The sequence below is a fragment of the Camelus dromedarius genome, chromosome X (genome assembly GCF_036321535.1).
Source record: "Camelus dromedarius isolate mCamDro1 chromosome X, mCamDro1.pat, whole genome shotgun sequence".
Lineage (NCBI taxonomy): Eukaryota > Metazoa > Chordata > Mammalia > Artiodactyla > Camelidae > Camelus > Camelus dromedarius.
The window spans coordinates 109822262-109847908 of record NC_087472.1 but is presented as its reverse complement, the minus strand read 5'-3'; the positions used below and the strand labels follow the sequence as shown (position 1 = coordinate 109847908).

The following is a 25647-nucleotide window of genomic DNA, read 5'->3' as shown; positions in this document are numbered from 1 at the left end:
GCGCCGGGAATGCTAATTTGGTTTGGCTACCTGGGGATGGACGGAATTCAGGATATAATTTAGGGCATGTCTCTGCCTGAATGAAGAGGGAAGACGCATCCCGCCCACTATCACAGCTGAGTGAGGAAAGGAAGCAGGGACACGGAGATAGCGTATTAGAGCTCTAGTCCCCGTGCTTCTCATGTTTGTGGGTCGACAGGGGCTTGTGGACCCAGGGGGACGAGTAAAGGCCACGCCCTCTTCCCCAGACATAGCTTTGGGGGGCTTGATACTCTAGTGCAGTTGTTCCTAATTCTGCTGCCTTTGGCTAGTCTGCAATGGAGCCTGGACATCAATATCATCATCAGGGAAAAACAGGCAGCTGCCGGTGAGTCTCATGTAGCCAGGGTTGACAACCGCGATTCTTGGAGTTGTCAGTGTGGCCACTGTGGCGCCAGAGCCACCGTGCAGGTTTGGGAGAGGGCGGTGCCTAGGCAAAAAGTCGGTGCTAAAGGAAGCCTCAGCCTGGTCATCAGGAGGTCTGGAACATTCTGCACAGCCTGCTGAGCAGTGGTAGAGGGCTGGGAGACTCGGACCGGCCAGAGATTGGGACGCAGAGCCTGCAGTCCTGGTGAAATTTGAACTGAGACAAAAAACCAGGACCATGGACTCAAGCAGCAGGAACGAACCTGGCACCCCAGAATGCCAGCTGACCTCAGTGAACGCCAGTCCAGGAACCAGACCAGACCAGCAGAGCCCAGCACAGAGCCTGCGTGCTACCCGATCACACGCCCCATCTCCACCTGTGCCACAGAGCCCCGGGAACAATGCACAGTGCGAAGTGTGCGGGGTCTGGTGCAAAAGGGAAAGGCAAGGACCTTTGTTCAAGGAGCTTGTTCAGAGGAAAAAAGTGCCATTGAAAGCTTTTTCCTCACTTCCATGGTGTGTCCGTCTCAACTTGTCATGGACTTTATTTGCTATTTCATGTTTTTCTAAGTAAATAAAAATTAAACTTTGCATTTTGTCATGAATTTTAACACTCACGTGGCCCTCGCCTGTTGCCCACGTTAGAGACGAACATCAGACCATTTAGGGTGCAGAATCCCCAACATCACACAGCTCATCATTTGTAGCTCACACGTGCATGTATGTCTCCTTTTTACCAGAACAATAAGGATGCTGTGCAAAACCAACCCAGTTGTTTCGATTTAGCTTCTCAATACATAGGCACTTCACCAACATCCTCTACCTGACAAGTGTGCACGGACTGAAGGGAAAAGGAACTGAGTCACTCTGTCTTTTCCTTGCCCTCTGTGTCATCACCTCTAGCATAAGAGGTTGGCCGATACAGAGGTTGGGAAGTGACTTGAGGAAGAAAGGACGTAATAGGGTTCTATCTCGGTCATTTGTGTTTCTTAGTGCACGCTTGCCTGCCTTCTGCATTTGTAGAAGGTTCCGGCGGGGACAGGATAACGTGTCCTTTGAGGCTGGCAGCACCCTAGTGGGCTCCCCCCTGGATGCAGTGTGCTTACCTTCTGCTGGCTGGGAGACTTCCTGACCTCCCACACCTTGTGGCTCTTCCTTAATTCTGCCCTCCTGGCATCGCAGACCCTGTGCTTGGTGGCAAGGAAAAGCAGAAATGTGCATTTCACACATCCTCTCTACTAATTCGTGTGGATACGTTACTGTCCCATTGGACTTCACTTATCAAACGCAAGTGCAAAGAGAAGATGATCACTAATTCCCAGATGGTGACAGCAGAGCGTTAAACCAGGTGTGGGGTCCTAAGCGTGGGGCCCATCACGCTAGCCCTGCTCAGAGGTGTTCTCCTGTATACACAGACATTATCTGGGAGGGAAAGGGGAGAGAAGAAATTTTCTTCTACGCCTGAAATGAGACTGTCTTGACTATTGGGTTCTACTTATTAAATAAGGAACTCTAAAGGAATCTGTTTCGGAGATTTTATTGCCTTGGTTCCGTCTCCTTTGATTGCTCAGAGTTAAAGCAAAAATCATCGTATGTGGATGAAGAAAATTCTTGTTAGAATATAGAACCCAGGGAAAGGTGGCAGCCCAGAGGATGGGCTCTAGGAAGGGGAAAGCCCTCAGAAGGCGTGCTTCCCCTGTGGCTGGCCAGGGCCCTGTGGACTCTCGGGCAGCATCGCATTCCCCGTCCTCTCAGGACATCTGCTCTCTGCGTCTCAAAGTGCACGTGATCAAACATGGAGCCCCTCGTTTGAAGTTTACAGAGCCTCAGTTCAGCCATGGGCAAAAGAGTCATGTCCCTGTCCCTCTGGGCTGAATTTCTGGCAGAGAGAATGTATGATTGGCCAGATGTGTATCAGGATCCATCCCTGGTCCAGCCAGTGAGGAATGGCCAGGGGTGGGTGCCCAGGCCTGGAGGCTCACGGGCTGGACGGAAACTCCTGCTGTTTTCTGCTGCACCCTTTGTTTTCGGTTAAATGTCCTGGGCATAACACATAACCATAATTAACAATCAGGAAACAGTTACTGAACCCATACTGTGTACCTTTGCTAATCAAGTTACATTCCTCACCTCCATCTCCACAATAAATGCTCTGCAACAGGAAGAGAAAGCGGCTTCACACACGCTAAAGCTCTTTTCCTGGATGACCTGGCCAATACAAGGGAGCAAAGGAATGAAAACCAGGTTCACCAGAGTAACAGTTCACTGGAAAGTTATAAAGGCTGGTTTTAGTATACACTCTGTTGAGAGATTCTTATCACTATCTTAACAGTTCCCTTCCCCCCGGTTATTCATTGGCTGCTCTCAAAGAGTGGAGAGAACTTCTTTTTTTTTTTTTTTTTTTAACATTTTTTATTGATTTACAATCATTTTACAATGTTGTGTCAAATTCCAGTGGAGAGAACTTCTGATCCTTGATTTTGTTCAAGGAATCAGATTAAAGCCATAGTAGCAATTAAGCATAGTGGATTCTCAGCAATGTTTGCCCTTAGTTAATGAGTGACTTTCACAAGAGTGGCCGTGCGTCCTTCAAGATGACGTATGTAATCCCACAAAATTAATGCCAGATGGATCTGACCCACCTGTGAAAATAGGTTTCTTGGCACAGTCAAGGTGTTTATTGTTCTCCATAACTGTTTCCAGGCTGCCCCCTGCCGGCTGATGAGCATGGGACACCCCAAACCCCAGAAGGATGCAAATGCCAGGGAGAAGCCAGGGTTGAGAGAGCCAAGGAGGGCTGTTTTGTTTTGTTTTTTGTTTTAATTGAAGTGCAGTCAGTTATAACGTGTCAGTTTCTGGTGTACAGCACTATGTCCCAGGCTTGCATATACATACATATATTTGAAGGAAGTCTCAGTTTAATGTGGCCTCAGTCCAGTTACCAACCAGTGGTCTCTCCACTCTGTATTTTACCATTCCCCAAATCACCTCCACACGGAAGTCAGGAAGTTTTCAGACCAAATGATTACCATCCCTTTGAGTCTATACATGCTGCATCAAAAGGGCAACTTGGGGTGGCTTCCTTGAGTCATGACTGAAATCTCCCTATAAAACCAAATATATAAACATCGGAAAGAGGATACCTTAGATCAATATGGACGTTTTTGTCCTTCTCATCCCCTCCCCCTTTCACCTTGACTCTGTAGAGTACTTACGGATTTCATGGATAGATGAATTCAGTTCTGTCTTGAACAGAAGTCAAATGGCTGTAGAGTATACTTTCTTGTTTAGACTGTTCCTATGTTTATTTTTTATTATTTTATTATTTTATTTTAAATGGAAGTACAGTCAGTTACAATGTGTCAATTTCTGGTGTACTGCACAATGTCCCACTCATGCATATACACACATACATTCTTTTTCATTAAAGATCATTACAAGATATTGAACATAGTTCCCTGTGCTGTACAGAAGAAACTTGTTTTTTAATCTATTTTTATATGTAATGGCTAACATTTGCAAATCTCAAACTCCCAAATGTATCCCTTCCCACCTCCTTTCCCCCGGTAACCATAAGATTGTTTACTATGTCTGTAAGTCTGTTTCTGTTTTGTAGATGAGTTCGTAGTGTCCTTTTTTTCTTTGTCTTTTCTTTTCGTTTCCTTTTTTAGATTCCACATATGAGCGATATCATATGATATTTTTCTTTCTCTTTCTGGCTTACTTCACTTTAGGATGACAATTTCTAGGTCCATCCATATTCCCGCAAATGGCATTATTTTATTCTTTTTTATGGCTGAGTAGTCTATGTTTATTTTTATCTAAAATGTTCATTGAGGTTCCAAGTAGCCATTACTTTATGAGTCCACTTTATGAACTCATATTTTCTAGTGAAGAAAGCTAAATTTAAAAAGTAAACATAAGAATTTCTATATTAACTAGTATAATTCTATTAATTAACTCTCATAGTTAGAACTATTGCTAATGTAACTGCTAGGTCATGAAAATAGGCTTTTAAACTACGTTTATGTATGGGGGTACATATGCACTCCAGGGGGAATAATTATTTCACAAAAGAAGTGTGAGTTATTTCTAGTCCTGTGATTTTAATTTTTTGAGAAATAAAATAATTGTCCTTATTTCTAAAGAAACACATATTCCCCATAGAAAATTTAAAGAATCCAGACAAATTCAAATTAGAAGAAACAAAACATTGTCTACGCATGTGAAATTCATATGTATGATATATATCCCACACACATAGGGAAATGTAACGTATAATGTACTTTCTAGCGATTTCTGTCTCAAAGTTAGTGCAAAGCATTACGTAGAAAGCGATCAGTGTGAGAGAGGCTGACCAAGTAATTGCCGATAACTTAATGGCTTATACAGTCAATGACCTAACATTAACTGTATGTAAGGCTCCTTTTTGCGTATTGCTTCCAGGCAGCTAATCAGTAACCTAGACTCGTGAATTTCCTTTTAACGCGTAAGAGTGCCCACTTGTGAGGGATGTGAAGAGAACAAAGATTATCTTAGATACTGATGTTTAATTATTTACTAGGCTGCTTTTTCACCGCCTAAATGATGTCTCCCCACCCGCTTGAACAACCATGCTGTCTGAATTTGTGTCTTGATAAATTTCTAAGTTACGGCAGGCCCTGGGTGTCAGTGCTAGAAGTATTAAACACGCCTGAAGAGCAAGGATATCTGTAAAGTGACATGATAGATTTTTTTTTTAACACACCTATCAGAACTCAGAAGGTGATTTATTCAACACAGTCACGGCAAGGGCTTATGAACTGTCTCCCTCGACTATGGATGTGTTTATTCAGCAGTGTCGACAGAGAGGCCTCTGTGTGTTGGCATTTTCAGAGGCCCTGTGGATGTCATAATGATGAGAGAGGTGGGCCACAGTCTTAACGAGGGAGAAAGGTGACGCCCAGTCATTGCGAGAAAGGAGTTTAACCCTTAAACTAAGATGGCACCGGGTGATTTTAACGTTAATCCAACCCAGCCCCTGGAGTCACCTCACATGTGAAAGAAAACATGACTCCTCAGCTGAATAGTGGCCAGTGGATTCCAGAGTGTGGGTAAAGAGTTTAAAAGTGCATTAATCAGACCATCAATCATTACATAATGTCTTTGTGTGGGGACAGATGGTAACTCGACTTATCCTGGTCGTCATTTTGAAATGTGTAGAAATATCGAATCACTGTGTTGTGTATCAGGAACTAACATAGCGTTTTAGGTCAATTATACTTCAAATCAAACAAACTCATAGAAGAAGAGATTAGGTTTGTGGTTACCAGAGGTGGGAGTGGGAAGAGGAAATTAGATGGAGGCAGTCAAAAGGTACAAATATCCAGTTATAAGATAAGTAAGTCCTAGGGATGTAATGTACCGCATGATAAAGATGATGGACACTGCTGTATGTTACATATGAAAGTTGTTAAGAGAGTAAATCCTAAGAGTTCTCATCACAAGGAAAAGTGCTTGTTTTTTTCTATGTCTTTAATCTTCTATCTGTATGAGATGATGGATGTTCCCTAATCGTGTGGTCATCATTTCATGATGTATGTAAGTCATATCATTATGTTCTGCAGCTAAAACGTCTACAGTGGGGTGTGCTGCTGTATCTCAGTGAAACTGGGGGAAAAAACATTCATGAGGATTGTGTCATAGTCACAGATAAAGCAGGGAGCCCTTTTTTTTGGAACCATCTTCTGAAGTTTAGGGTATTTTTTTGAATATCCCATAGAAAGGCAAGTGATAAGTATTTGGTGTAAATTGGACTCTTCCTGTGAGCACCTGCTCGTTCAGTAGAGTGTTGGAGTCACACTTACCTTTTAAAAGCTCCCGGATGTAGCAGAGGGAAGGGGACACAGTAGGTGTGGGCTGCTAACTGACTCCAAGAGCTCCGACGAGATAATTGAAGCGTAACTGGAAAATTCTAGTTCTGGACGGAAACCCAGCAGGTCTGAGCGCTGAGATGGCTTTGCTTGCAGGGCCTGCTAACTCTTCATATCCCTTCCAGGAGCAGCTGTTCAGCAACATGAGCCTCCCTGAAGCAGGACGGGTGGGCTGCCAAGGCACAGTGAACATGCCTCGAATACTCTGGGTGAGTACTTTGACAATGATCAGGACTATTGGAATTTTAACATTCAGATCGATTTGTCTAAGTCAAATAGGTTTGACTTAAAATTACTCAGTTTGCATGTGCACTGATACATTTACATCCACATACACACTTACAGACTAGAAATTTAATTGACGTAGCTTAAGGTAAGTCAGCATTTGTTTTTCCTGGTTCACGCAGACTGGTTCAAATCCAGGGTCTGCCACTTACAGCTGTGTCACCTTGCGGAAGTTACTTAACCTCTCTGGTTTTCAGTTCCTTAATTTATAAATTATGAATAATGATTATACCTAAATTACAGAATGTGGATGAGGCTAAATAAGTTAATGCATGTAAGAAGCCTAGAATTTTTTTTGTTGCATAGTAAGTACTATTTAACTATTGTGTTGTTATTATCTTAAACCATAACAATATTAACATTAAAAACATTTAATTCATGAGATCAAATAATCTGTAAAATGTTTGTTAATATGTACGAAAAGATAATGATTTTGCTTCAATTTTAAAATGTTTCTAAAGCTAAATGAGTTAATATATGCAAAGAATATAGAACAACTTGGGCACATCGCTATTTTTTTTTTTTTTGCTGTTCTCCTTAACCACAATAATATTAATATTAAAAACATTTAGATTACTAGATCCAGCTATTTTTAAATTGTCTACCCTTTAGCATAAAGCATCTGATTATTAGTGTTTTCAATATGTTGAAAAGCATGAATTAACATGAGAATGAAATTAAAATGGAAATGCAGTAATCTAGAATACCTTTCTTGCTCGATGAAAAAATACAGTTTCAAGAAATCCGGTTCTTTGGTACTAAATAAGTTTGAAAATTCTAATTCATTTTTCTTGCAATTTATAGATCTGGCATTATTAAAATATTCATATCTTTGAGTTAATGTGGCAAAGCAAATTTAATTTGCACAACAAAGATGACATGAATAGAACATGATCTATAATCACCTTCTTTTAAGCCTCCTGTTGTAGACACTCCTTTAGAAAGAGAGACAAGTCAGACATATTTTATAACTCCGGAGAACTTTTCAAGTAAATAAACTCTTAGAAAATCATGAAAGAATAGAATTTTGGAACAGAACAATTTTGTGTCTTTTTCATTGTGTCTCAGTTGAGTAGGGTGCTGCCCCGCTGTCCCTGGTGGGGTTGTTGGACATGTTTGGGGGTACCTTGGCTGTTACTTTTCACCAGGAAGTCTTTGCACGCACCACAGTGTCATCTGAGACCGTGAAAGGGTGGGGCATTGGAGGAGGAGTGGGTAGGAAGAGCCAGGGGTTGCACTGCTGGCCCATGGGAGCTCCACTGCAGAGATGGCCTGGAGAGCAGTGCCACTGGGCGGAAATGGTCAGACCCCAGTACTGAGGCCAGTACTCCACCAGCAGTGGGAGCTTCCCCGAGGAGAGTGTGGCCTCCATATAAACACAGAGCAGATCCCAGGGGTCTGCGGTTGGAGGCTGCCCATGAAGTGCACCCCTGTAGCTGATCAGTAGGTTCTTCTGGAAGGCTGCCCAGAGCTGCTTATCTCCAAGGTGGCTTCCAATCAGGTTTCTAAATCCAGCTGATCGTCTGCTTAGAGTCTGATTGTTTGCTGGATCTGCGAGACTTCCAGAGTTGTCCACGTGGATACACATCCGGGCTGTCTGATTCCTTAGAGCGTCTTATTTGAAGATTATTCATGTTTCCTTTTGGTTTTGTGGGAGGGTGTGTGGGAAGAGGGTAAAGATTAGCTCAGAGGGTTTTACTGTGATTAAGCTTGTCTGAAGGGCCATTTACTCTGCCTTTAGAGCAGGAATGATGATTATTAGTTCTGGTGATGGTAGTTATAGCAGTAAAGGAAGGGGGAAGAGGAAGAGAAGGAGTAACAGTAGCAAAATAGTAACAATCACAACAATAATAATTGTTAATGTTTATTGGACAGGGTGTTAAGTCCTGCCACGTGAAAGCTCATGCAGTGCTTACAACCACACCACACTGCAAAGCACATGTCAGTATTATTTCAGTTTTAGAGATAGTACATGCAGAGGTCACGTAGCTTGTCCCAGTTTATCAAGCTAAGAAGTGACGGAAGTGGAGTTCAAGCCTGTGCGGCAGGAATCCCAGGCACCTGCTCCTGTCTGCTCCCGTTCCCAGTCTAGGTGTGGGCGTGACAGTTCCACATGCTCGTTGTGTAATATGACTAGTACCTACGGATTTCATCTGCTAAGCCTCAGTTTCCTCACCTATAGATAGTCAGTAATAATAGTAACCAACCTGACTTTCTCAGGAAATTAATATGAGAAAAAAAAAGATGGTGCTGAGAAAGCATGTTGTAAAGTGTAAGCTCTTCATAAATAAATGTTGACTGCTGTCGTACTGTTATGAAATATTTTGTGTTCTAGAAATGTGGTTCTAGTATGCCTTTATAAAAGTTTGACTGTAACCAGGGTGGCAAATACATTCTCAGGAATCATGATCCCATAATTTGAGAGCTGGGAATGCTTTGGAGGTTATCATTTTCAGTGGTCCTCAGCCCAGCTGCCAATGTGTATCACTTAGGGGGAGCTTCTACGAATTCTTGAAGTCTGAGATTCACTCCATTTTCGGAAATCTTATTTAATTGGTCTGGAGTAGGACTTGGACATCTCAGTATATGGATGTGTGTATGTGTATGCATATGTATTTGTGCACATAGACGTGTGTACATGTATGTAGGTGTAGGTGTATGCTTGTGTGTGTGTGTATGTGTGTTTTCTCCCAAGATGATTCTAATGCGTAGTCAGGGGCAAAAATGACTGACTGGAACCAACAGGCTTCTTTCTGATGGTTGGGGTCGCCATCTGTCTCCCCGGGACAGTTACGGCTGACATCTGTTGCCCAGTGTCCCAGCTGGTTAGCCATGCCCTTTCCCTCTCAAGTGTCATGGTTGGGATGAGAAGTTATGCCGCCCCTTGCTGATAAGGAGCTGAGCCTTTGGGAAGCTACTTCCCGTCTGAAAGGAATGGAATATAGTTTCCACCGTGGGCTTTGACGGGTTGCTTTGGAGTCATGTTGAAGACCATGTGAGTAAGCAGGGTGCTTCTTGAGAGTCTCCAGCTGAGGGAATTTCTTAATTTTGCTTTGATAATAAATAAGAACTCTTTAAAATAGAGCTGCGCTGTGTTCCCATGTCATCCACCTACGTTTTGTGACACTGCGGTTCTCCTCTCAGCTGATTCATTTACGCAGAGCACATCTCATCGCTCTGTCCACTGCTGAAAGCACCTTCTTGTGAATGCTAGCAATTGTTATTTGGGAAGTTAAATTTAGAAAACAAATCAACAGCTTTATCAGCTGTCTCAGCACTTGTTTCGTGAGCGCCGCACAGGGCACTGTGGGCCATTCTGGAAATGACATGCCTGAGGACGTTTGTGAGTCCCATGTCCAAATGGAAGTTTGATATTGACCAAGAGGGTTTGATCTGTTGTTGCTCCGACAGGCTGTGATGCCATCTTCTTGGCTGAGACTTTTCTCAGCCGATGTCAAACCTGATTTTGGCAGTGAGGCCAGCATAACCCAGAATATACATGCACCAGAAGAACTAAGATACTTCTCAGCCAGTAGTCTGGCTTTTAGGGGATACACAGGAAGTCTGTATCCAGTCCATGTATCAATCCATGGATGGGGGCATGACTCTGTGATAATAGCAAGGAATTCTTCTCATTGTTGGGTGTATTGTTCTGGAATGACCCAATCAGAAGTGCAGATCTAGGAAAACAAAATGTTTCCACTGAAATCCATTTGATGGAAATCAAGGACAGTAGAAGTTCCTGTCCCCTAGCGTTAGTGACTTCACCTCCTCGTGGAACCCAGGGATTGTGTAATACCCCGCAGATCCCGCGCGCTCTCTGGGTGACTGCGGTCGTCGCTGTTTTGTTGGTGTATTGTGGGTGAAAGTCAGAGATTGGTTTTGATGTGTCAGAGATTCCTTCTTTCACGAGTCTCAGAAAAACCCATTGCAAAATGCTGGCACTTTCCTTGATTTCAAATTTCCAGTGGTCTGACTGTTGGTATTCCTCAGCAAACAGCTCCTATTATTCAAAAAAGGAAAGTATGACTCCTATTATTAGGATTTAGAGCCCAAGAAATTTATGCCCTTATAATTACATAATTTGGAAAAGAGAGATTTCCCCAGACTTTGTCTGAGGAAAGGGGAGAATCAAAAGAGACATTTAGTGCCGTTCTAAGTCTCTTTCCTGATTCTCCTAAGACTCTCTGGGTGTCCGTCCTCTGATTCTCAGGGCACCGTGCACATTGCTTTATCATGATGCACAGCACATTGTACTGAAATTCCTTCTTTGCAAGTCTCTCTCTAGTACTATACTGGAGAGCAGAAACCATGTCTTTCTTTTATTTGCATTCCCAGCAGTCAGCAAAGAAATGAGCACATACTGGATATAAAAACCCTGAAAAAAAAAGTGTTGAATGATTTAATGACTGGCCACAGGACAAAAAGGAACTTCACTATCCAATCAAGGATTGTGTCCTTGGAGAGGACACACAGTCAGTGAGCTGAAATGAAAATGTGAAATGAAATGTCGTGGAAGCCAGACAATCCTTCTGAATAAGGTGCTTGAGTTCATTCACTATTTGGAGAGAATCAACTCCTTACTATACCCGCTTGGAAGAATGAGGGAGGTGTGGAGAGATTATCCCAATCTGGTTTTGCTCAGATTAAGCAATGTGTTTTCATGACTCTTCTGTGGATACTGAGACAGTCTTGTTGATCAAAGTTCATTCTGAGTGAATCCGATCAGTGCGGAATGTCTTTCAACGGGGAAATGTCCAGAGCTGCATGGATACACTTTGTGGAATAATGTGATTATGAGATCAACCAAGGATGACCTAATGCAGAGCGTTTAAGAAGTCCTGGAAAGTTCTGGGTGAAAATCACCACATAGTAACAATGAGAGTTAATTGCTAAGTCCCCTGTCACCTGCTTGGAATGCTCGTCCGTAAAACCCCTTTCCGAAGAGGCAGTTGGGTTGTCACCCTCAAATTGTGAGAACGCTGAGCCTCCCTGAGTCCATTAGACTTTCAACGTGTTTTTCCTGTATAAAGATTTCCATTTCTGAACCACTGCATCCCCTACATGGCAAAGCAAGAGAGCAGTATGTCGAGTTGGTCTCTTGAACAGGAAGGTGCTTTTTGTAATATCAAGCAGTTAGAGTTGTCCCTGTGTGCATTCAGAGGAGTATAAAGCACCTGGCTGAGCAGAGCTGTGCCTATCCATAAAGCGCCAGGTGGCCCCTAGACACCAGCTTTGCTTACTAATCAAAAGCAGTGTCATCTGTGTACCGGCTTAATGCACAGGTTGATTAAGTTATGCAGTTATCGTGGGACTCGGGGAGCTTTATAACCGTGCCAGCTTCTACGCCTTTACAATTCGTAATGTTTATGGACCACTTTGGGGATTTTTCTCCAAGGATAAATCAGTCCCTTTAATCTGCTATCATCTGTACATCAGCGAGGTATTTTTCTCTGTGCGTCTACCTGTTTGCAGGATGAATGAAACTCCTTCTTTTGGATCTTGATGCAAGAACCAAGTGGCAGCTCCAGACCCCTGGGAACCCCGTCACACATCGAGCTTTTGGACCCATGAGCCATCAACATTTTTTTAAAACTAATAAGGATTTGGAACTATGTTGCTGTCCCCAAACCAGATTTTAAAAACTGGATACGGTGGCAGAGTTGACCAATGCACCTGGCCTTTCTTCAGAGAGCTTTTCTGTGCCTTTCTGCTTGAAGAAGGGGAGTTGATACCTATGGCTCTCTGCCATCCCCTTTAAAGGAAATCTTGCCAGATAGTCCTCTTCCCAGTTTACCAATAGCAGTAACTATTTCACATGGTGATTATATGTTTCTATTTTTTGAAAAACAGGAGAGACTTTAAAATGTAATAACCTTGGACAGCAGTATGATTTTTTAACAAGGATATGTTTTTCATAAGCTGCAGTGGAAGACTAGTTAATTGTCTAATACATTTCATCTGAATGCTGTTTGTTCTATTATTTCTATATTTCAGTTCTTCATATTTTTTAATCTTAAAAAAAAGATGTGTTTTAGACATGGGTGGCTCTGACATTGTCCAGCTCTAATTTTCCAAACAGACATTTCTGAGATGATTAAAAAAATGTTACAATTTGGCTTTTGCACAAGTAATTGAGTTATACTTCCCAAGAATAAAGCTTTTTTTTCAATAAAATTTAAACTATAATATCCATCATACAGTGAACTCCGGATTTCAAAATGATGAGGAAATCAGTGTATTAATTTCAAGAAGTGTCACTGGTAGAGCTGTCTGCTGCTCTCTTGAGGTTAATAGTGCGTATCTTTCTACAGTGGAGACGTCATGAGAATCAGCTTTTTAAATGGCTTGATAAGAAGTCTGCAGTGTGTGCAAGATCCAAGAATCTGTTTATTTGTTCAGCCTTTTAATGAGAGTCTAGTGGAAATGTGGCTTCCTGTTTCTAGGAAACTGGCTTCTCACAGTAATTGTGAATATTCTTTTGTATTTCATAGACCTGTATGTTCTGCTAAGTCAAGATTTCAGACAGAGCTTAATAAAATTCATTATGTTACTTGGTGACTCAGTAGGGCTGTAGATTTTTCCTTGTCCAGACTGTCCAGAAACCGTCACAGCCTCTTCCCATCAGGGTGCTGGCTACCTACACTTCATGCGGGTGGTGGCAGCCCCTCTCTGGCCTGGTGTCTGACTTTGTTGCTACCCTTCCCTTGGCAGAAGGTCCACTTGCTTTCACATTGCATTACACTCAAAGTCATAAGGAGAGCCAAATTCTGGGACTGTAAACACAGCTTCTCTTTCATGTCTACCCAGGCATTTCTGTTACACTACAGTGAATCTCTATCAGTTAAAATTCATAGTGTACAGATGGCAAACAAGCCAATGAAAAGATGCTCCACACCATATGGCTTCAAATGTAATTTAAAACAAAAACGAGATACCACCACCCAACTGTTAGCATGGTGGGAATGCGAAACACTGACACCACCAAGTGTTGGTGAGGAGATGGAGCCACAGGAACCCTCTCTTGTCCATTGCTGGTTGGAATGCAGAACGGTACAGTCACTTCTTACAAAACTGAACATACTCCCACCATACAGTCCAGCAAATGTGCTCCTTGGTGTGTATCCAAAGGAGTTGAAAACTAACACCCACACAGAAACCTGCACATGGATCTTTATAGCAGCTGTATTCAGAATTGCCAAGACTTGGAAACAACCAGGATGTCCTTCAGTAGGTGAATGGATACATAAACTGTGGTCCATCCAGACAATAGAGTATCATTCAGTGTGAAAAAAGAAATGAGTTATCACACCATGAGAGACATGGAGGAACCTGAAATGCGTATTACGGAGCGAAAGAAGCCTGTCTGAAAAGGCTGCATTCTGTATGATTCCAGCTGTGTGACATTCTGGAAAAGGCAAAACTGTGGAGATAGTGAAAAGATGAGGAGCTGGGCTGGGCTGGGGAGGAGAGGTGAATAAGCAGAGCTCAGAGGAAATTTAGGGCAGAGAAAATACTGTGTGTGACACTATGGTGGTGGACAGGTCATTATGCATTTGACCAACACGTAGGGTGTATATACAGCACATGGACTCAACCCTGATGTCAACAGTGGACTCTGGGTGACAGTGACGTGTCAACGTGGGCTCACTGATTGACATAAGTGAGCACTCTGTTTGACAAGAGAGGAGACCCTCCATGTGCAGGGGCTGACTGTACGTGTGAAATTTCTGTACCTTCCTCTTGATTTTACTGTGAACCAAAAACTAGTCTCAAAAAATTGTCAATAAAAACAAAAACGAAACTAGTAGGGTAGTCACATTTTGGTGTACGATGTCTGATGATTGTAAGATATTGAAGGCTAATTTATTATCTTTAAATGCAGTGTAGTCCTCTGGTTGTTACAAAATCATGCATACCTGTGTTTTCTCTCTTGGTTTACTGTGTAGTTCCTTTGCAGTCATTCTGGCCCTCAGCCCTTGCTGGGGTTATTTTATGAAGCCCCTGTGTGTCCTAGAACCAGAAACATGCCTCCTGACCCTGCCTTCCAGGCTGCATCCTTTGCCTTTCCTCTGGGTTGGTTTTAAACCGTATGACCCAGCCCCTTTCTGTGTGTTTCCATATTTCTCTCTTTTTGTCCAAACGTGTTTTTTTTTTCATTTTTCAGTTTTATTAGGTAGAATTGTTACAATTTGCACATATACAATATATTGCATGTAAACACATACAATATACTGCATGTATTTTTAAAATTTACATATATGTAGTGCTCATTGTTTCTAAGAATGTTTATAAAGAGCTTTAGCTTTTTAAACTTACATAGTTATCAAAGGAATAAAGCCAACCACAAAATAAGAATTAATTCAAAAAGATACATACACCCTGCTATTAACAGCAACATTATTTATAATTGCCAAGATATGGAAGCATCCTAAGTGCACATCAATAGATGAATAGATAAAGAAGATGCAGCATATATATTTAATGGAATACAACTCACCCATAAGAAAGAAGGCTATTTTGCCATTTACATCCCTTCATTCACTTTTTTTTTTTTCACTGCAAAAACTAGAATTTTATAACTGGCATGAACATTTCCATTGCATCAAATGCATGGTGTTTTTAATAATTTTAGGAACAGTTTGCTAAGTGCCCACCATGAGCTACCTATTCCACTGAACACTAGACATCACTCTATCATTTATTCTGCCCAACAGTGTGGGCCAGAGCTGGGCAGTTATTTTATCCCTTTTGAGATCAGGGACTTGAAATTTATGGAAATTCTGTAACTTTCCCAAGGTTGTGCAGCTGAGAATTGGACCAGCCTGAATCAAAGAGCTATGTGATCCCAAAGCCCCTACTGCCCCTGCCCCGCACATCACATTATTTTTAAAAATTAAAAAAAAATTTTATTGAAGTATAGTTGGTTTACAATGTTGTCTTAGTATCTGGTGTCCAGCAGAGTAATTCAGTTATACATATATATTCTTTTTCATATTCTTTTGCATTAGAGGTTATTACAAGATACTGACCGTAGCCCCTGTGCCAGAGCCCCAACTTTTGATCCCCAGGGTGCCTCCTGGTGGAGATCCTGGCTTCCGTCCCTGGCTCTCTCCCAGGTCTAGTGGAGGCCAAGCCATCTTGGCCCCTGGCTCCGTTTGCAGCGGTGTCCAGTGCTTCTCTGTCTGTCTGCTAAATTTCCGTCCAAGTTATTGACGCTTCCCCATACGTGTGTTCCTACATGCATTCCTTCTTTGCACATGTGGTTGCCTTGGCTTTCCTGGTGTTTTCTCCCTCCTCTGCCCATTTTGTTAAGTTCTCACCCTACAGCGCCCACTTCAAGCATCACCTGCCATGTGTAATGCTTCCTCATCCGCCTCCTGCCAAACGCCTTGGGTCTGAGCTCTGTTAGGTCACTCCTTGCATCCAGCTGCGGTTGCTTTCTGGTGTGACTCTGTTTTACTGCAAGTTCCTTAAAGACAGGGTCAGGTTTCATTCATCTTTGTATCTCCCACACCATCCCCAGGGATGAGACCTTGATGGTGATGTGGTAAATATTACCTTGTTATCCGCGTTAATGTTTCCTGCCACTGTGCACGCTCCTCCCCACCAGCCCTGTTTGACCCTCGTGCCTACTGTACCGTCACCGCAAGGTCATGGCATCTAAGAGCATCCCTCCACTACGTCTTCTCCACTCTCTAAAACGGATCAACTCTGCGCCTCTTCGCCTCTGGGGTAGGGCGTGGGCATCTTACGGGCAATTTGTCTTCGAAGCTTTTGCTCACGTAGTCTTCCTCGTCTGCAAACCCTTGCCCTCCCGCGTCACCCTCCATCAGATTCCACGTGTCCTACTTTTCCATCAGTGTCTAACGTGGCGCCCACCTTTGCCTTGTGCTTCTCTGGACACGCTTCTTGGCGATGCTTATACCCTGTGGAATGACATTACTGGCATGACCTTAAGACCTTATTGTGTTTCGTCTCCTGTTTTCCCAGAGAGAGAGAGAGAGAGAGAGAGATGAACCTTGAGATCAGAAACAGCTGTCTGTCTTTCCCCTGTTCGTGTAGTTTTCATCAGTGATGGTGACGTGCTGCATGTTTTTCCATCAATAACTGTGGATTCAGCATAAGCAGTAGTGTCAGGGGAGGGCAGAGCTCAGTGGTAGAGCACATGCTTAGCATGCATGAGGTCTTGGGTTCAATCCCCAGCACCTCTGTTAAAAAACAAACAAACAAGTAATAAATAAACCTAATTACCTCCCCTCAAAATAAAAAAAAATAAAATAAATAGTAGCGTTAATAAAAGGATAGCCGTCGGTGGGCACTTGTAAGAAGAGCCCCTCTTTCTTGTCCCTCCGTGTCCCTCCGTCACCAACTTTCTTCACCTGTGTGTCCGGTACCTACTCAGCCTGCGTGCCCAGTTCTCAAGAATGGCGAGTTTGGTTGCGCCTTGGCCTCTGCACAAACTGTTTGCTCCCCGAGCCCGCCCTCCTCCCTCCTCTGTTCCCACTCTCTGTCTGGGGTCTCCCCACTGGTGATTTGGACCAGCTCAAGTCTGCTTCCCTTCAGGTTGGCATCTCAAATGCTGACCTTCCTGGTTGAGGCAGACAGAGATGCCGTCTCCTTCCTGTGTTCTTGATCCTCTAGCACAAGATCTGTCGACTGGCTCATCGCTGCTTATTTACAGAAATATGTTTATGTATGGCACTGTTTATGGATGGACAGAGCCTGAAGTTATCCTGCTCCTCTTTGTGTCCGAGTGCCACGCCCTGTGCCTAGTCCGTCCTGGCCAGGAAGTAGTTACCGAAAGGTCTTCCAACTGCAGACACACTTTACAGACTTATCCAGCCTTGGGCTACCTTGTGATGGAAAAGAGTGACTTTCTTTCATGAACAATAAGCACAAACGTCCACATCAATGCTTTTACTTCAAGAATTGAACTACTAATTAAAAAACAAAAATCCTCCCATTTTTATGAGTTTGCTAGGATGTGTAAATGAGTTAGTGTCTTTCACCCAAACTGTAATGAGATAGCTGGTCACTTTCTTTACGTCTGCGTTGCTAGAGCTGATTAGAATGGGGTTGTGTAGCCCCTTCAAAGAGCAAGTGTTTTAGAGTGCGGTGGAGAGTCCTGATTTCAGCAGCTCCTGAGTGACGTGATTTTATGGAAATAAGAGTCGTGGTACCTTTCCTGAGACTACGGTTGATCTCTCACTTTGCCTTCCGTCAGATACACGACCCGGGTGTGTCCCTGCCAGGTCCGGCGCCCTCATTTGTAAAATACAGTATCTCACACCCTGATTTTATAAGAGATGGCGTGAACATGCTTTATGAATATAAAGTGTTTATTAGTTTAATAATAATTACTCAAATTCATTTCACTCCATTTGCCAATACATATACTTTAGCTGCTTCTTATTTTTATCTTATTACATCCTTATTTCTTCTTTCCCTTCTTCTTCTTTCCATCTTCCCCTCTTCCTCCTCCTCCTTTTTGTCCTTCCCAAAGGATGCCTTCTCATAACCGGCGTTCACCTGGGCAGGAGGTTTTTGTTCTGTTGTTCATTAAGATGATACAGTAGGGGGCTTCAGGAATTTTAGCTCAAATGCATTTTTTTCTAGACAAGAAAAATAAAAGATAAAATGAAAGGCAGCTAACATTTCTGAGGCAGCTCCACATCTCAGACAGCGTTGCTGCTGCTCCCCACTCAGTGATTCACTCGCTCCTCCCCGCAGCCCTTCTGGTGGCCGTGGCCAGCTTCACTTTCAGGGAAGGATGCAGGCAGCGTGCCACCTGCGCCCGTCAGACCCACAGCCTGTGCAGAAAACTGTAGCACGTGCCTGAGAGACATTTCACCATTTAGCAGCGTTCGGAGAGTAGTTTGGGGGCCCTGGTCGAAAAAATAAAAATCACACTCCGTCTTCATGGATGGACGTCTCCCCCAACATCTTTAGGTGGAATTCGTACCAGCATGTGAGTCAGACACACCCCAGGCTCTGTTCTGAGCTATTGGGTCCAAGCCATTTGTTCTGGCTCCTCATCTCCTTACGCTGACAAACTTAAGTACTTAATACAAATAACAAAAACGTCTTCAGAGAGGAAGGTGGTGCTGACAGCGGGCACCCTACTTCACGCTCTTTCCTTTTTAATGTCTGTTTGTTTGGGCCCTGACATTTCCATATGAAATATTCTTCTGCCTAAAACTGAAACGCCTCTATTTCATTTTCTTCAAGATAATGAATTCTTGATAAAGACATGCTGTCTTCTGTGGGGCCTTGTTTCTGTTTTCTTACTTCGCCTCTGCTTTGTGATTTATTTACAGTTCTGTTCTTTGATGAGAACACGTCTTTGCCATCTGTCTCCCACTTTGTTTTTCCTGCAAACAGCTTTCCCCCCTTTGTTTAATTTCCCTGCAGCATGCGCGCTCTGTACATTTTCACGTGTATCTCATGGTTACTCGATTCACTTCATGAGCCGTGATTTGTGTCACCCTGAGCGCAACCATCAGATGAACGTTCTCAGTCAGCTTCTTGAGTCACCCGTGTACTTGGGCACGTAGCGATTCTGTGGAATGCCTGGCACTGGTGAGGCTGGTTGACTCTGCAACACTGGTTTCCATTTTTTCCCTAAGTGTTCCCAAAAACTCATAAGAAACAAACATCATCTGTTTTTATTTTTCTCCTTAAAAAGGTTTTCTTGTCTATTGGATGGGACACATGTCCTTATGAGTCAGTCCCTTGTGTTTGGGTCTTTCGCAGCATTTATTTTGAAAATAAAATCAACAGACTTTTATAGATGTTGGGTTGGAAAATAAAGCCCTTCATTTACAGAGCTATTGCAAAAATGTAAACATCTGGAACATTGATAGTTGGCTGAAGAGAGCAGTGGTTCTAGGGGTTGCCAGTTCCCTGACAGTATTTTCTTTTCCTCTGATTCTGAACGATGTCTGCTTGTCTAATCCTTCTCTAAGGGCGCTCAATAAAGTAGACAATTTTAAATAATGATTTGCTCCCCAGCAAGGAGGTGGGAGATGTATGTGTATACACACACGCACACACACACACACACACACACACAGTTGTACATGTATGTATCTGGACATCTGTGCACCCAAGCACATACACCTCCATCACACCTGTGTGTGTGCATACATATATGTGTAACAGTAACGCACAGTTAGGCTGCAACCTGACATACAGCCGACGGCAGGACCTGCGTAGGGGTGAGGGAGAACTGGAGGGCAGAAGGCCAGAGAAGCCCCTGCCGTCACACGCGTTCTACTTAATTCTAGGGCAGGACAGCGTGTAAACCTAGGGTGTGGGGCCGTGGGTGACAAGGGTGTTTTGGTAGCTTCGATGGTATACGTTACCACTGAAGATTAGGGAGACCCAGACAGGGTCAGGGAAGAGGAAGTAGAAATTGAGCCCCTCTGGGAGACGGAGAGAAATGCTAGCGACAAGAGTCCGCATGGGTCACTGTGCAAACCAAGCACCTGGAATTTGAGTGGATGGCCTGTTTCCAACAAGGGGCCGAGCTGGAAAGCAGGAAGCAAAGCACACATCCACAGGGAGGCTTAGCGCTAAGTGGGCCCAGAGCTCAGCAGCTTCCTCAACTTTCCTGTTATTAAAAAGATAAAGCATATTCAGTGAGAGAAACACTTTACAAAATGAAGATATCATTAAAAAGATAAAGCATATTCAGTGAGAGAAACACTTTTCAAAATGAAAATATCATTAAAAGATAAAACATATTCAGTGAGAGAAACACTTTCCAAAACAAGAAAGAAAACAAGGAACATGGAAGTCACTGCCGAGATTCGCTTTGACGTTGTGTTTTCTATTACTTGGGGGTGGGGTTGCATTTCTCTCTGAGCTACTTGCAGGTGTGCCTGTCACAAAATCCAGGTTGTGTGCCGTTGAGGGAGCCCATGGGCGGTGGGGAGACGAGGGACGTGGGGGAGGAAGGTGGGTATCGGGAGGGCTGAACCTCGACAGAGGTCATTATGTCCAGACGTCAGGGATTCTGTGCAGGAAGAAAGGGACGACAGGTCCCTGACATGCTGGCAGATGCTTCCGGGCTAGGGGCTGCTGAGAGCAGTGCAGCTGGGATGACCAAGGTGGAAGTGAAGAGAAAAGGAAGATCTGAGCTCTCTCAGGAGTTGGAATGGGGTGACGTGACGTGGCCTGGATGAGGGCTGGGGCTGAAGGGGGACGGGTGTTGGGGAGCAGTGAGGCTCGGTGTCCTGGTGACACCATTCAGGGGGTGGGGCCGAGAGGCAGTCATGGATCTCAGGGCCTGGCCTTCAGGGGAAGGTGGAGAGATGGGAACATATTGCACCAGGCTGAGGAACTAACTATGTTTTGGAAATGGCCATACAGAGGGTAAGCTGGAGCCTGAATTCCTCTTGTTCATACAGATACCACTGCTTTGTTTCTTTATAAGTTTTATGGCCAAAGAAGATCAGGGCCCGTGTCCAAATAATGATTTGATGAATGAGTGGAGTCTCTGTTTCATGACTTTTTGTGGCCCCTTTGCCATCTTTCCTGGGTTCAGGATTCTTGGTGCAGTGTCCACAAGTCTAATGTGGGTATTGCAGTTCCCCAGTGGAAGCCGGCATTGCAGGTACGGTCCAGTCCAAGAACCATGGGCTTGTTGAAAGCTGTTATAAGAGGAACAGATCAATGGGCTCAAATGCACGTTAAGATGCATTCCGCGTGAGGCTGCTGAAGCTGCACTGGGAAGTGACAGATGGCGTGTGTGAGGGCTTACTGCAGGGGACGTGCCCCAGTCATCCCCAGCATGGGTGCGCAGGGACTTTCCAGGCACTGGCGATGAATTCTGTGACATTATGACAGATTGGAATCTCTAACATCAGCCGCAGTGCTGGAATGGGGTTTGAGGAGGCTCCTCCATGTCATTCCCTTGCCTTTAGGCCCTGGCCGTCCTGTTGAGATAGCACTTCAGAATAGGACTTCCAACCTGCTTTCTTAGTCAGATCGTGTGAGACCGTGATCTATCCCACAGTCCCACTGGAGCGATATAGAAAATGCAAATTACAAAAGAGCCAAGCCCCAGCTGCTGAGTGTTTTATACTCGGATGACACACAGCTCTCTCCCAACAACCCACACACCTCAACTTTCTCTCTCTTGCCTTATGTGTATAACTTTACTTGGGCAAACATGGCAGTATCAGCCTAGATTTTAAAGACCCGGTGGGTAGCAAGGATGGAAGAATTGGGAGCTGGATGTAAAGTAGGTTATAAATATAATCACATGCAAGATCGTTCCATTAAATCACTGTACTAAAAACATTAGAATGTAAGTGAACTAGCCATCATGTTTTATAGTTAATCCAAATAGACTTTTTATGAGCCTGAAAGTTACAAAGCAATATTTACAATGACAGAGATAATTTGGTTTCATGTATTTTGCACCAGAGAAATTCTTTATAAATTAATCTCAAAATACTGTGTAGAAAGGGCATGAGATTTTGAATTAGAAGTCTTGGGTTTGGGTTCTGGGTTGACCGTTGAACTCTTCACCCTCAGCAAGTTCAAGGTCACTTAGGATTTTCAGCCAAATCATCTATAAAGAGGGGCTGCGGATAGCAACTCTTCCATTGTGTTCGTACAGGAGCCTCACGGAGAGCTAATGTATGTGGAAGAATACGGCTAGCTGCAGAGTTCAGTGCAGATTTAGAGATGTCATAAAAGTATATAGTCCTTGCTTTAAATAGCCATATATATACATTTTTCTTTTAGAATTTTATTCATAAGAAATTAATATGAATAGTAATGGTAATTCTATTACTTGAATAGTAATTCTAATTCCTTGAGTAGTAAAACTAAGTGTAATTTCTTTTCCTGTCTGTGCCATTTGATAGCAAGACAATGATGTTTAAGGCTTTCATGGGTTTAATAGATAGTGGAGATTAGAACTCCTTTAAAAAAATGATCAAATTTGTCCTTGAATAATAAAAAGAGATTGCAGTCAAATAAGTATTCAGTTGGCCTTTTTCAATCTCAACTTTCTGAGCAATTTCCTAAAGAATCATTGATATTTGGCACCTCTTTAGAAACTCACAGAATAAATATTTAGGAAAGAATTCTCTTTTAGAAAGATACAAGGTGTAAGCAGCATTGAGTGCATGTCTAAGGTGTGCAGAATATCTAGAATATGTTATATAACTGGAGTTCTGATGGGGCTCAAACTGGGAACACAATGGGACCTTCTGGTGAAGCTTGCTAAAGCTTTGTCCTTTCCACCCACCTTAATTCCACTTGTATGAGCCAGTTCATTTGGGGCCGTAAGAACACTGGGGCAGGGCAAGAAGCCTCAGACAGTGCCAGCAATCGCAACAGACAGATAAATGTCTGGTGGATTGTGGTCAGGGGTAGGGCTGGGGTAGGATGGGGAGGGAGAGACTGAGACACCTTGAAGAGCCAGGTCCCAAAAGTGGCTGCTGAGGTCACACTCGTAATACAGGGAGGAAGCTTTCAGCAGCGTGGTAAGAACGATGGAATGGCAGACAAGGTCCAGGTTCATCCACCATCCTGGTGGCACGTGAGGGCTCTTGGAAGAATGCTCAGTCAGAGACAGAAGGGCTATTTCTGTGAAAAGGAGCTTCCTGAAAGCAGTAGACCCTGTCCTGCTGGATGTAAGCCAGTGCGCATGACGCGTGGAGAAGTAGCTTCTCCTGAGCCCCGGAGGGGAAGGGGAGTCCCTGAGCTGCTGGAGTCCCATTTCCTGCTATCCAAAATAATAACTTCCCTCAGTGTAAACGCCTTTTGGAGTTGCAGTTTCTTGACTTACAGCTGAAATTGTCCTGAATGATAGAAGTCTTTTTTCTGGGGTAAAGGATGGGTTATTAGAAGACCCAGGGGGAAATGACAAGGGCGCTGTGCTTTTATTCTCTCCACCACCGCCTGTGTCTGACGAGAGATTGAGGCCAGGAGGAGAGAGGAGTGGTGACCTTGCTTCTCCTTGCTGTTGCGTGGTCAGCCCCCTCTCCTTCATTCTGTCACATCCCCATCCTCAGTGTAAGCAGTACTGATGACTTGATGATGGCTAGTCCTAACACAAACCTCGATTCATTCATCATACACTTGCAGAGAAAACCCATCATATGCAGGGTAAAACTCTAGATTGCTGGGGAACCATAAGTCAGTGAGTAGACCTGGTGTCTTCAACCAAAAAGCTTAAAGGAATAATAAAGTGGAAATATCATCCAGACGAGAATGCTCTTCTTAAACCCTTCAGTATTCTCAAAGGCTTCTGAAGAAAGGGTGGGTGAGAAAAGCATGAGTCTCTGCTTGACTCTGGTTTCGGCAGAACTTTTACTTAAGACCGTGGTGTCAGAATTAAGCTCCGGGCTGTGGTGTTTGCCTTCCAAGAAGTCACTGGCAAACACCCACCTTCGGTTTGTTTTCAGGTTTGCCGCCCGGCTGATCCCCAAGCTCGTCAATCAGCCAGGAAGCATGTATCCTACACACCCCAGGTCGGGTAGATCACTGGGCCAGAGCCAGGCTGCCAGTTTCAGAAGATAAAGCATATTCCATTCAGAAATCACGTTCACTTACGCAGAATGTATGTGTTTTATTTTTCGTAACTCTTGAGTGTTACGCCATAAATGTGAGCTGATGAGAGATACGCCATGATTAGGCATTAGAGATAACCTACCAGATTAGGTGGATAGCAGACACGCAACATACAATGCCTTCCCTTCGTCTTGGACTTCTCTCCCTTTGCTCTGCGGGGGAGAAATAACTTGTTAGAGGGGGTTAACTGATACAAGCTTCTGAAAGTGAGTACAAAGTGGTGCCCATCCGTGTATGATGGGGTAGTTGGGAAGGTAAGAGTAGAATGTCTAATGGCACGTTTCTTGGTGGCCAAGGCTAAGGTATGCAGAATAATGAGGGCATTCTAATTATCAGAATGTAGTGCACCCTGTTAATTCACGTATCGCTGGCTGCTTACAGTAATGCTACACTGAAAGCGGGTGACCAAGGCCTGTTTCAAATATAACTGAAGAAATACCTAAGGGGCATCCACGGTGCAGGAGGAACAGATCTGGAGACTAAGGAGATGCGTTGAACGCCTCCACGACTCCAGCACCACCAGTGGTACATTTCAGACTTCAGCTCTGCCTGCTCCGCCGGTGCCTTCAGCCGCCGCCGACTGGACACCTTCCCTGATCTTACCTGGAGTGTGGGAAAGGCTCTTGTTGGTAGTGTTGAGAAAGAAATCGATAAATAAATAACGTAAGCTGAATACAGTGCGTGGCGTAAATGCGTAGTGAGGAGAGTGCCTGGCGATGCATTTACGCAGTTTTAGCCACGCTCATATTCACTGGCACCTCTTTTCAATTGATAATTTGGTAAATGAGACATGGAGGTCTTTAAGACGAAGATACCAGGATTTGGGAGATATGTGTTCTGTACTTCTAGTATGCTACAGTATTTCTAGATCCAAAATGTTGAAATTTTGCAAGGCACAGTAAACTAGAACTGTCTTTTCTGGGCACATGGATAAAAGTTAAAAGGAGCAGAGGCAAAGTTCACTGGGATGTAATGAATTTCCCCGGGGTTTAAAAGTGTAAATTTAAAAAATGTGACAATGAATGTGTATATGTCCATGAATAACTGAAAAATTGTGCTGAACACTGGAATTTGACACAACATTGTAAAATGATTATAAATCAATAAAAAATGTTAAAAAAAAAAGTGTAAATTTAACAATTGCATCATCAATTAACCTGCTGGCTAAAGAACATTGCTAGGCCCTGACAAGTTAGAGTCAGAGGGAAGTGGGATGTTCGTTCATGATTGGAATTCCTTACCAGGCTTTTGTCTAAGACGTGTGACTTTGAGATTTTGCCCAGTGACAACCAAGAAAGATGCTGTGTGCAGTCCATGAAGGCACAGGTTACACAGAACAAAATTATATCACTGGCAGATCAGTAAGGCCAAGTCAGAGGAGCACATGGTATCTGACTTAGAAGCTTTGTGACACGAGTGAAGTGACCAGTTGGGAGACAGATTCTGCAAA

General features: G+C 43.5%; 1 long non-coding RNA gene across 2 annotated transcripts in view; it reads left to right on the top strand.

Annotated features, from left to right (window-relative positions):
- The window catches only part of LOC135320091 (uncharacterized), a 483416-nt gene that overhangs the window by 8258 nt on the left and 449511 nt on the right, over positions 1-25647 (top strand). For both annotated transcript variants that reach the window (XR_010379267.1, XR_010379268.1), the window contains one exon: positions 6443-6526. This is a non-coding gene — a long non-coding RNA (uncharacterized LOC135320091). The remainder of the gene's footprint in view (positions 1-6442; positions 6527-25647) is intronic.